Here is an 11,229-nt window from a genome sequence, read left to right on the forward strand (position 1 = left end):
GAGCTCACAAGAACAAGATGAATCCTGAATCGACAAGGTTGAGGCCCTAGTCGATCGAATGACATATGATACCAAAGACTCCATACAATGTTTGCATGAGGTCGTGGCAGAACTCACTTCTAGAGTGACAGTGCTCACAAGGGTACTAAATGCAGGAGCGAGCAATACCCATGTCGCGCTACCACAAAACTTGAGGGCATCTGAGCCTCATTGCTATGGAGGTGCTAGGGACGCGAAAGAACTCGAGAATTTCTTGTTTGACATGAAATAGTACTTTCGAGCTACAAGGCTTGTCTAAAGATACTAAAGTTTCAATAGCAACCATGTATCTGAATGAGGATGCAAAACTCTGGTGGCGGACCCGTTGGGAGGAGATCCAATAAGGTTGGTGTCAAGTGGACACATGAGTTGACTTAAAGCGGGAGTTGAGAACTTAGTTCCTACTTGAGAACATACAGTTCATCACAAGAAGGAAGTTGAGACAACTCCGCTAAAGTACTTCCATCCGAGACTACATGAAGCAATTTTTTGCACTAATGTTAGACACACAGGACATGCCCAAGAAGGATAAGCTGTTCAACTTCCTCGATGGTTTGAAACCATGGGCTCAAACAAGAATTGCATCGAAGGAATGTCACTAATGTGATCGGGGTAATTACGGTCGCAAAAAGGCTCACCGACTTTGTTTCCTCGGAGGACTTGAGTAAAATGAAATAATCTTCAGGAAACTACCCTCCAAAATATTCTTGAGGGAAGGAGCTCGGGGGCAAACAAAGGAAGAAGAGTTCCCACAAAGGGCTAAGCTTAAAAGGCAAGGGCCCAAAACCTAGCGGATGCTTCTTATGCGGAGGGCTACACATGTTGAATCTCGTATTTTGATGATGAAACCACTTGATATGTGTTTATAATTTAAACTGCATTTTGAGTGATGCAGGTCTACTCGATCAGGATTAGACAGTTAACGCAGGAGGAATTGACGTTGCACCGGAGGAGATCACGTTAGGATATTGGACGGCAGAAGGCTTTGGACGTCGGGCATCGGGCCAAGGAGAGTAGAATTGCACCAAGGATATCGGGGCTGCAGAGGTCAACCGCCAATTGGGCAACAAGCTACAAGAGAGGATGATGCGCTGAAGAATCGGACGAAGCGCCAACCAATGACGTGCCGGGCAACAGAATGTCAATTCGTGTTGTAATAATTGTCTAGATTGGAGTAGAGTTTTTGCTTGTGTGTGGAGGATTAACTACGATAACGATGAAGACATAAAGCAAAACAAAGTGTCGGAGTCAAGCACGAAGGATTCATTGTGAGTTCGAGAGTTCGACGGAAGTCCGAAGGTTCGTTGGGAATGCTGCTGGAACTAGCCAAGAATAAGTAGGGAGCTTGCCGAAGGGTTTTTCGGAAGCTCGCTAGAAGGTTCGTTGGAAGTTCGCGGAGCTCGCCGAGAAAGATCGGAGCTTGTCGAAGAAGCTCGTTGGAACTCGCCAAGATCAAATCGTGAAGTCTAGGAGCTTGCCGGGAGTCCGCAGAATGGTTTCCGAGAGTTTATCGGAAGACCGTCGGAAGTTCGCCGGGAGCTCACCGGAAGAAGTCTTGACTTACGGACTTTGTAATAGCTTAGAAAATATCTTTAAATTCATAGTTAGCATATTAATTAGGGTTAGAATTAGGTGTTAATCCTATAACCCAAGTAGGGGCCAATTGGGCCCGAGTTCGGACTAGTTTGGGCCAAGTTTGGGGCCCGACCAGTGAGCTGAATTGGCCTAGGCGGTGGCACCGCCTAGACTGGGCGGTGGCATCGCCTAGACTGGGCGGAGGCACCGCCAGTCCACTGTCTGTCAGAAACTGACAAGCGGTGGCACCGCCACTGACAGGCGGTGGCACCGCCGGCCTCGGAAACTAAAGAGAATTCAAATTTTGGAGCCCAAATTTGAATCCTCTTGAGGCCTATAAATACCCCTCATTTCTCAGCAGAGAAAACAACCTTTTGAGAAGCTAGAAGTTGAGAAAAGCTTTAGGAAAAGTCTTGTTTTCAATAGCTTGAGTGTTCACCTCCTTTCTTTTCATTGAAATCTTTGTAAAAGGGTGAACCACTTGTAAGAGGTTGTAAGAGGGGTGTAAGAAGGAGGTTGATCTTCGCCTAGTAAAGGAAGATCATTAGTGGATGCCGGTGGCCTCGACGGAAGAGGAATCGGAGGAGTGGATGTAGGTCACGATTGACCGAACCACTATAAACTACCGTCTTCTCTAGTTTGCATTTATCTTAGTGTCATTTATATTACTGCAAACCATCTTCACTTTGATGCTCTACTTTTTTGTCTCCTTCTTACATATACCTTCAAGTTAAAACGCAATCAAAATGGTTTCAAATGAAATATTGCTTTTATCGTACGAAGTTTCCGTAAGTGTTTAAATCGTCGAAAGTTTATCATACTTTACTATTGCACTAATTCACCCCCCCCTCTTAGTGCCGCACTGGTCCTAACAACACATGGTGAGGGAGTGCCCACAGCAACATACACTCAATGCTTTAACAACTTCAATCCACCCCTCCAAATCAAACAAAGGCAAGGTCGTCGCCCTCAGTTCAAGCAGTTCAGAATCTAGTAGCGACGATGAGGAGTTGCAAGGTCCCCAAAAGGGAGCAATGCATTTGTTGAATGCATTGCGAGGTCAAGTGGGGGAGAACATGAAGGAAAAGCTATTAAAAGCAGGGAGTAGCGAGCTAATGTATATGGACATTAAGCTCAATGGCCAAACAACCCGTTCAATGGTCGACACGGGCGCCACCCACAACTTCATTATCGATCGAGAAGCAAAGCGACTTGGGTTGATCTTGGAGAATAACCCAAGTCAAATGAAGGCAATGAACTCGGAGGCCAAGTGAATCTCTGGGCTAGCAAAGGGAGTCTCCATCAAGATCGGGACATTGAGCGAGAGCACAAACATGATGACGGTACCACTGAATGACTTCCAAGTAATTCTCGGAATGAAGTTCATGCACGGAGCAAAGTTGGTGCCTATGTCATTCTTGAACTCCCTATATTTGATGGGAGGCAACGACCCCTATGTGGTTCTCATCTCTCAGAGTGGAACCAAGGACCCCCAACAAATATCGATATTACAATTGAAAAAAGGGGTACGAAAAGGAGAATTAACCTTCGTGGCTGTTGTGAAGCTAGAGCCACTCGACAAGGAGATCATTTACAAACCTACTATGTTGGTGAACATTTTGAAGGAGTTTACAGACGTTATGCCACCTGAGTTGCCGAAAACTTTGCCTCCACGCAGAGGCATGGATCATCATATTGAGTTGGAGTCGAGAGTGAAGCCTCTAGCAAGATCACCATACTGTATATCTCCTTTAGAGTTGGCAGAGCTCAGGAAGTAGTTAGATGAACTACTTATTGAATCTCGTATTTTGATGATGAAACCACTTGATATGTGTTTATAATTTAAATTGCATTTTGAGTGATCCAGGTCTACTCGATCAGGATTAGACAGTTAACGCAGGAGGAATTGACGTTGCGCCGGAGGAGATCACGTTAGGATATTGGATGGTAGAAGACTTCGGACGTCGGGCATCGGGCCAAGAGTGAAATTGCGCCAAGGATATCGGGGTTGCGGAGGTCAACCGCCAATTGGGCAACAAGCCGCAAGAGAGGATGATGTACCGAAGAATCGGACGAAGCGCCAACCAATGACGTGCCAGGCAACAGAATGTCAATTCGTGTTGTAATAATTGTCTAGATCAGAGTAGAGTTTTAGCTTGTGTGTGCAGGATTAACTACGATAACGACGAAGACATAAAGCAAACAAAGTGTCGGAGTCAAGCACGAAGGATTCATTGCGAGTTCGAGAGTTCGACGGAAGTCTGAAGGTTCATCGGGAATGCTGCCGAAACTAGCCGAGAATGAGTAGGGAGCTTGCCGAAGGGTTTTTCGGAAGCTCGCCGAGAAAGATCGGAGCTTGCTGAAGAAGCTTGTTGGAACTCGTCAAGATCAAATCATGAAGTCTAGGAGCTTGCCGGGAGTCCGCAGAATGGTTTCCGAGAGTTTATCGGAAAACCGTCGGAAGTTCGCCGGAAGAAGTCTTGACTTACGGACTTTGTAATAGCTTAGAAAATGTCTTTTGTTGAATCTCGTATTTTGATGATGAAACTACTTGATATATATTTATGATTTAATCTACGTTTTGAGTGACGCAGGATGCTTCGATCAGGATGAGACAATTAAAGCAGGAAAATCATGTTGTGCCGAAGGAACATGTCAGAAGATTGGACGTCGGGCCGGTGGATCGGTCGGCGTATCGACAGAAGGCTTCGGGCCGTGGACTCGGGCATTCGGCCAAGAAGAGCAGGTATTGTGCCAAGGATATCAGAGTTGCGGAGTCAACTGGCCGATTGGGCAATAGGCTGCAGGAGAGGACGATGCGCCGAAGAATCGGACGAAGCGTCGAGAGACCAATGACATGTCGGACAACTTGGTTAATTGCTTAGGATTAATTGTCTCGATCGAAGTTTTGTTTTAGTGTGCAGGATTAATTACGATGAGAGTAAGACAAGCAGCAGGAGTTGCGCCGGAGTCAAGATCATGATCACGTTGGGAGTTCGAGAGTTCGACGGAAGTTCGGACGGTCGTCGGAGGTTCAGAGAGAACAGATCCGAGAAGTCCAGAAGCTTGCCAAGCGAAGCTCGTCGGAACTCGCCAAGTGGATCGTCGCAAAGTCCAGGAGTATGCCGGATGTCCGCAGAAGGATCACCGAAGGTTATCGGTTGATCGACGGAAGTTGGCCGGAAACTCGCCGGAAGAAGCGATTGACGCATCGGAGCAAAGCTGCAGAAGTTGTCTTAGAGATAATCGTAGTTAGCACGATGATTAAGCATGAAAATGGGAGGTGATCCCATTAGCTTAATCTTGGGGCAATTGGGCCCCTGAAAAGATTCAAAGTGGGTCGAATGGAGTGAACCATTCGGACCCTGATTGCACCAGGAGGTGCAACCGCCCCAGCCAGGAGGTGCAACCGCCTGGGCTGTGGGGTTGAGAGGTGCAACCGCCCCAGCCAGGAGGTGCAACCGCCAGGGTTGCAAGGCTGGGAGGTGCAACCGCCCCAGCCAGGAGGTGCAACCGCCAGGGTTGCAAGGCTGGGAGGTGCAACCGCTCCAGCCAAGAGGTTGCACCGCCAGAGCTCAAGTTCCGAGCTCTGCCAGGCGATGCAACCACAGAGCTCAGTCTTCGAGCTCTGGCAGAGTGGTGCATCAGCCTGAGCTCAGTCTCGAGCTTTGCCAGGTGATGCATTCACCAAGCTCAGTCTTCGAGCTCTGGCAGAATGGTGCATCAGCTTGAGCTCAGTTTGGAGCTCTGCCAAGTGATGCAACCACCGAGCTCAGATTTCGAGCTCTGCCAAGTGATGCAACCACCAAGCTCAGTCTTCGAGCTCTGCCAGGTGATGCAACCATCGAGCTCAGTCTTCGAGCTCTGGCAGAGAAGAGCAATCGGCAGAGCTCAGTCTTCGAGCTCTGCCAGGCGGTGCCACCTCTCGAGTCGAGAGGTGCAACCGCCTGATCCCAGAATTCTGGGATTTGATCGATTTGATCGTTTTGAGCTCGAATTTTGAATTGGGTTGGGGCCTATAAATACCCCACCCATTCAGCACTGAAAAGATACAGACCTACACCGAAATCTTGATCTTTTCTGTGATTCTAAGAGCTCAAAAGTGTTGTAAATCCTTTAAGTCTCCTCCTTCTGTTCTTCAAGTTTTCAATTGTAAAGTGAGGAGAGAAAGGTCTGTAAAGGTTGTCTCCTAAGCCTGTCAAAAGGAGAGAAATTGTAAGAGGGAAGTTTGGCCTTCGCCCATTGAAGGAAGGCACCTAGTTGACGTCGGCAACCTCATCGGTGGAGGAAGCCAAAAGTGGAGTAGGTCAAGGCTGACCGAACCACTCTAAATCTCTGGTTTGCGTTTATTTTCGAGCACTTTATCATTACTGCAAACCTCCCTCATCACTACTGCTCTCTGCGCTTTCACGAACAAATTCTAAGTGCTGTTATTCCAAATCTGCATTCAGACGTAAATCGGCTTTCCTCGCTCAATCGTCAGATTTCAGTTCACGTTTACATCTTGATTTCAACTGCATACTGCCTTCTGCGAGTATACAAACGAGTTTCAAAGTTTAGACGTAAATCTGCGTTTAGACGTAAATCTGCGTTTAGACGTAAAACTACGTTTAGACGTAAATCTGCGTTTAGACGTAAAACTGCGTTTAGACGTAAAACTGCGTTTAGACGTAAAACTGCGTTTAGACGTAAATCTACGTTTAAACGTAAATCTGCGTTTAGACGTAAATCTGCATTTAGACATAAATCTGAGTTTAGACGCAAAACTGCGCTTAGACGCAAAACTGCGCTTAAACGCAATCTGCGCTTAGACGCAAACTGCACCTAGATACAAACTGCGAATTTGCTTTTGAATCATAATAGTTTTTGAACGAACGCAGCTTTTGGTTCTTAAATTAATATAAGATTTCCGCTGCACTAATTCACCCCCCCCCCTCTTAGTGCTCTCGATCCTAACATCTTTAAATTCGTAGTTAGCATGTTACTTAGGGTTAGGATTAGGTGTTAATCCTATAAACCAAGTAGGGGCCAATTGGGCTCTAGTTCGGACTGATTTGAGCCAATTTTGGAGCCCAACCAGTGAGCTGAAATAGTGTAGGCGGTGGCACCGCTAGATTTGGCGGTGGCATCGCCTAGCACCCGAGAGCCAGGCGGTGGCACCGCCCAGCACCCGAGAGCTGGGCAGTGGCACCGCTTGGCTGGTCGGTGGCACCGCCAACATCGGGAACCAAAGAGAATTCAAATTTTGGAGCCCAAATTTGAATCCTTTTGAGGCCTATAAATACCCCTCAAATCTCAACTGAGATCACAACCTTTTGAAAAGTAATAGTTTGAGTTAAGAGCCTTAGAATAGTCTTTGCAAGCCTTGTTTTTCATATTGCTTAAGTGTTCACCTCCTCCCATCTTGTTGAAAAGAATTGTAAGAGTGTGAACCACTTGTAAAGGTTGTAAGAGGGGCATTAGTCCTTCCCCTACAAGAAATTTGCTAGTGGAAGTTGGAAGCCTCTTCGAAGAAGGCTTCACAAGTGGATGTAGGTCATTTTGACTAAGCCACTTTAAAAACTACTGCGTTATCTGGTTTGCATCATACTCTTGCCATTTACATACTGCAAACTTCTCTACTTAGTTACTACACTTCCATATGTTTCTAAGTTATCAAGCTTCTAAAATCGGTTTTCTTTGATATTGCTTTTCATCGTACGAAAGATTTATCAAAACCGAAGTTTTAATCCGCTGCACTAATTCACCCCCCTCTTAGTGTCGCTCCGATCCTAACAATTGGTATCAGAGCCCGGTATTTCTCATTTCGGATTTACACCCGAGAGAAATGGCTCTTCATGGCTTTCAAGAGGGCTTATCGATTTTTCGTCCACTGTTATTTGACGGATTGGACTACACTTATTGGAAAACTCGAATGAGAGTTTTCTTGATTTCTATGAATTTGGATTTATGGAATATCGTTGAAAACAGTTTTCAACTTCCCTCTAAACCGATGAACGAATGGTCGGATTTGGAGAAGAAGTATTTTTCTTTAAACACAAAGGCTATGAATGCCTTATTTTGCGCTTTGGACAAAACTGAGTTCAATCGGATTTCAATGTGCTAAACGACTTTTGATATTTGGCGAACACTTGAAATCACGCACGTGGGAACTAGTAGAGTCAAAGACTCGAAAGTTAATATTTTATTGCATGATTTTGAGCTTTTTCGAATGTAACCAAGCGAGACTATATGTGACATGTACACTCGTTTTACGGATGTTGTCAATAATCTAAGTGTTCTTGGTAAATCTTTTTCAAATTTTGATCTCGTGAGCAAGATCTTAAGATCCCTTCCAAAAAGGTGGGATCCTAAAATAACCGCAATACAAGAAACAAAAGATTTAAATATTTTTCCACTTGAAGAACTAATTGGTTCATTGATGACATATGAAATGGTTCACAATACACATGATGAACATGATGAACAAAATCACCTTCCAAAGAATAGGAAGGATTTGGAACTCCGGACAAATGAATACCACTTGAGCGATGACTCAAGTGATGAGGACAATGTTGAACTTGAACTTCGAACACTAAATCTTAATAAGTTTATTAAACAAAAATCTAAAATAAATAATGAACTTGAACGGAGGAAGAGGCCAAAGAAGAGGAAGGAAACCAAGGCTGAATCAAAAACTTCCAAAGGCGAAACGGAGAATTGGGCTTTGACGGGCTTCGACTACAAGGTGAGTAACTCAACTCTCTTGAATTATTTTGAAATTACTTAAAGCCCTTCATGAGTGCTTAATTTAGATAGTAGGAATAGGAAATAAAAAAATTATTTTTCAAAAATCATATCATGTTTTTCTTTGTAGCATCTTTGAAAAATTAAAAAAATTGATCATGAAAAGTATATTGCAAAGGTTTCATGCATGTTATGTTTTGAAATGTTGAATGATGCAATATTAGGGATGATAATATGATATGTGATAATGCTTAGGATTAATCCATACATATGTATACGTCATGCATGAGTTTTTGAAGTAAATGTTGATTTGAACCTCTCATTTTAGATTAATATGCTTTTGGTCTAATCGTTTTTATGATGAATTAAGATGACATTCTCATGACATATTAAGATGACATAGTGCATGTACATCTATGTATGAATTTCTTGATAGTCTTTTGATGATAGACGTGATATCATGATGTGTTTGGTCTTAACGGCTTCATGACGAAACTTATGTTTCAATTTTAAATGATGATACTTATTTTCACAAAAAGACTTGAATACCCTCACATGAAATCAATTGTATGAAATGGAAATAATTTTCTATCCTATTGAGATTAATGAATTTATTTTACCAATCTTGTGAATCTCATGAAAATAAACATGATGAATATTTTATAAATAAGTTGTCTTATAAGATTTTGCCTTTACATCTTGAACTTTCATGCTTATATTGATTTGGCATATAAAGACTAAGGCATGCTTAGATGAAAAAGAATCACTTAAAAAATGTTTTTCCCATCTGATCGAGATTAATGATTTCATTATATTTTGTGAATCTCGAAATTGATTTTGATGACTTGATTATGAGTTTCAAGTTACCAATTTGATTTGAATAAGTTTTATTTAAATCATAATCTTGATCTTGCAAAATTGAAATCACAAATAATATCTTTTGGTATTCATGAATTGATACTCATAATATGAAAGTATTGGTATTCATGACTTGAATTTGATTGAAACATTGCATGCTTAAATTAATCATTCTCCTATGTTTCAAAAATTCTTTAAAAGCCTTATGAGATGACTGAAAATTAATTTGCTTTATGATGAATCACGAATCATGACTTGATCTATGATATTGATATATTGGTTGTATAATTCTTTTGCTCTATTAAAAGGATTTATTGAATGAATCATGTCCTTCTTGAATTTTCTTGATATCATGACATGATATTATAAGTTGGCTTGTATAATGATTAAAATCTTTTGGCCATTGATTTCTCCCTTCTTTTCGGTAATGACAAAGAGGGAGAGAAATATATGAATTGATACTATGAGTGCCATATTTGAATGATAAATATATGAATTAATGCTATAAGTGCCATATTTGAATTTGAATTATGTTAAGATATCAAAAGAAGCTTGCATCGAAATATATGGTAAATTGATAATCGAAATGCTATGATTGCCATATGCCATGTTTGCATCATATTAAGATATCAAGAACTTGCATTGTAATTTTACTTGCTGATATCTTGTCATGTGATGAAATGCTATGATTTGTTACTAAAATGGTGCATGCAATACTTCTGCTTTTTATGTGATGTATTACATATGATGTGAATCATGATTAATGTTGCCTTAATTTGAATTCAAGGTTTATCTCAATTATGGAATTTTTAAATAAGAATGATTACTCACCTTTGTCATGATTTAGAAATTGACATAAAGGGTCTTCCCTTCCTTTTGACAATGACTAAGGGGGAGATAGCTAGCTTGCACAATTCAAGAAAAAGCAAAAATTGCACTTCTCAAAAGAGAAGAAATTGCTATCTTGAACATCACCGAGAATTGCTAGCTTGCAAGTTCTAAAATGTTGTAAAATTGCTAGATTGCATGATGATAAAAATTTAATATTATGTTTTTCATGCAATGAGTTGAACCCATATAACAAACACTTGATTGTGGTACTTCTCCTTTTTGTTGATGACAAAGGGGGAGAAGTATGTTGATGACATGACATGTGATGCATAAGTTTATGTATATGTTCATGATGATGTGTTGCAAGTATTCATGATGAATATTGCAATGACTTGAATTCAGTTTGAATTCAAGGTTCTATCAATATGGCATATTGATAGGGGGAGTTTGTTTAAACTCCAGGAGTTAAGGTTAACTCCATCATCAAGTGGTTGTCATCATAAAAAAGGGGGAGATTGTTGAATCTCGTATTTTGATGATGAAACCACTTGATATGTGTTTATAATTTAAACTGCATTTTGAGTGATGTAGGTCTACTCGATCAGGATTAGACTGTTAATGCAGGAGGAATTGACGTTGCGCCGGAGGAGATCACGTTAGGATATTGGATGGTAGAAGACTTCGGACGTCGGGCATCGGGCCAAGAGCGAAATTGCGCCAAGGATATCGGGGTTGTGGAGGTCAACCGCCGATTGGGCAACAAGCCGCAAGAGAGGACGATGCACCGAAGAATCGGACGAAGCGCCAACCAATGACGTGCCAGGCAACAGAATGCCAATTCGCGTTGTAATAATTGTCTAGATAGGAGTAGAGTTTTAGCTTGTGTGTGCAGGATTAACTACGATAACGATGAAGACATAAAGCAAAACAAAGTGTCGAAGTCAAGCACGAAGGATTCATTGCAAGTTCGAGAGTTCGACGGAAGGCCGAAGGTTCGTCGGGAATGCTGCCGGAACTAGCCGAGAATGAGTAGGGAGCTTGCCGAAGGGTGACGGTGAAGAATGAGTATTTCATCCCACTCATCGCGGACTTGTTTGACCAACTGGGCAAAACAAAGTCTTTTTCCAAACTCGACCTCCGGTCGGGGTATTGGCAGGTGCGCATTGCTGAAGGTGATGAAGCGAAGACTACCTGCGTGGC

This window comes from Musa acuminata, chromosome BXJ1-7 (genome assembly GCF_036884655.1).
Source record: "Musa acuminata AAA Group cultivar baxijiao chromosome BXJ1-7, Cavendish_Baxijiao_AAA, whole genome shotgun sequence".
Taxonomy (NCBI): domain Eukaryota; kingdom Viridiplantae; phylum Streptophyta; class Magnoliopsida; order Zingiberales; family Musaceae; genus Musa; species Musa acuminata.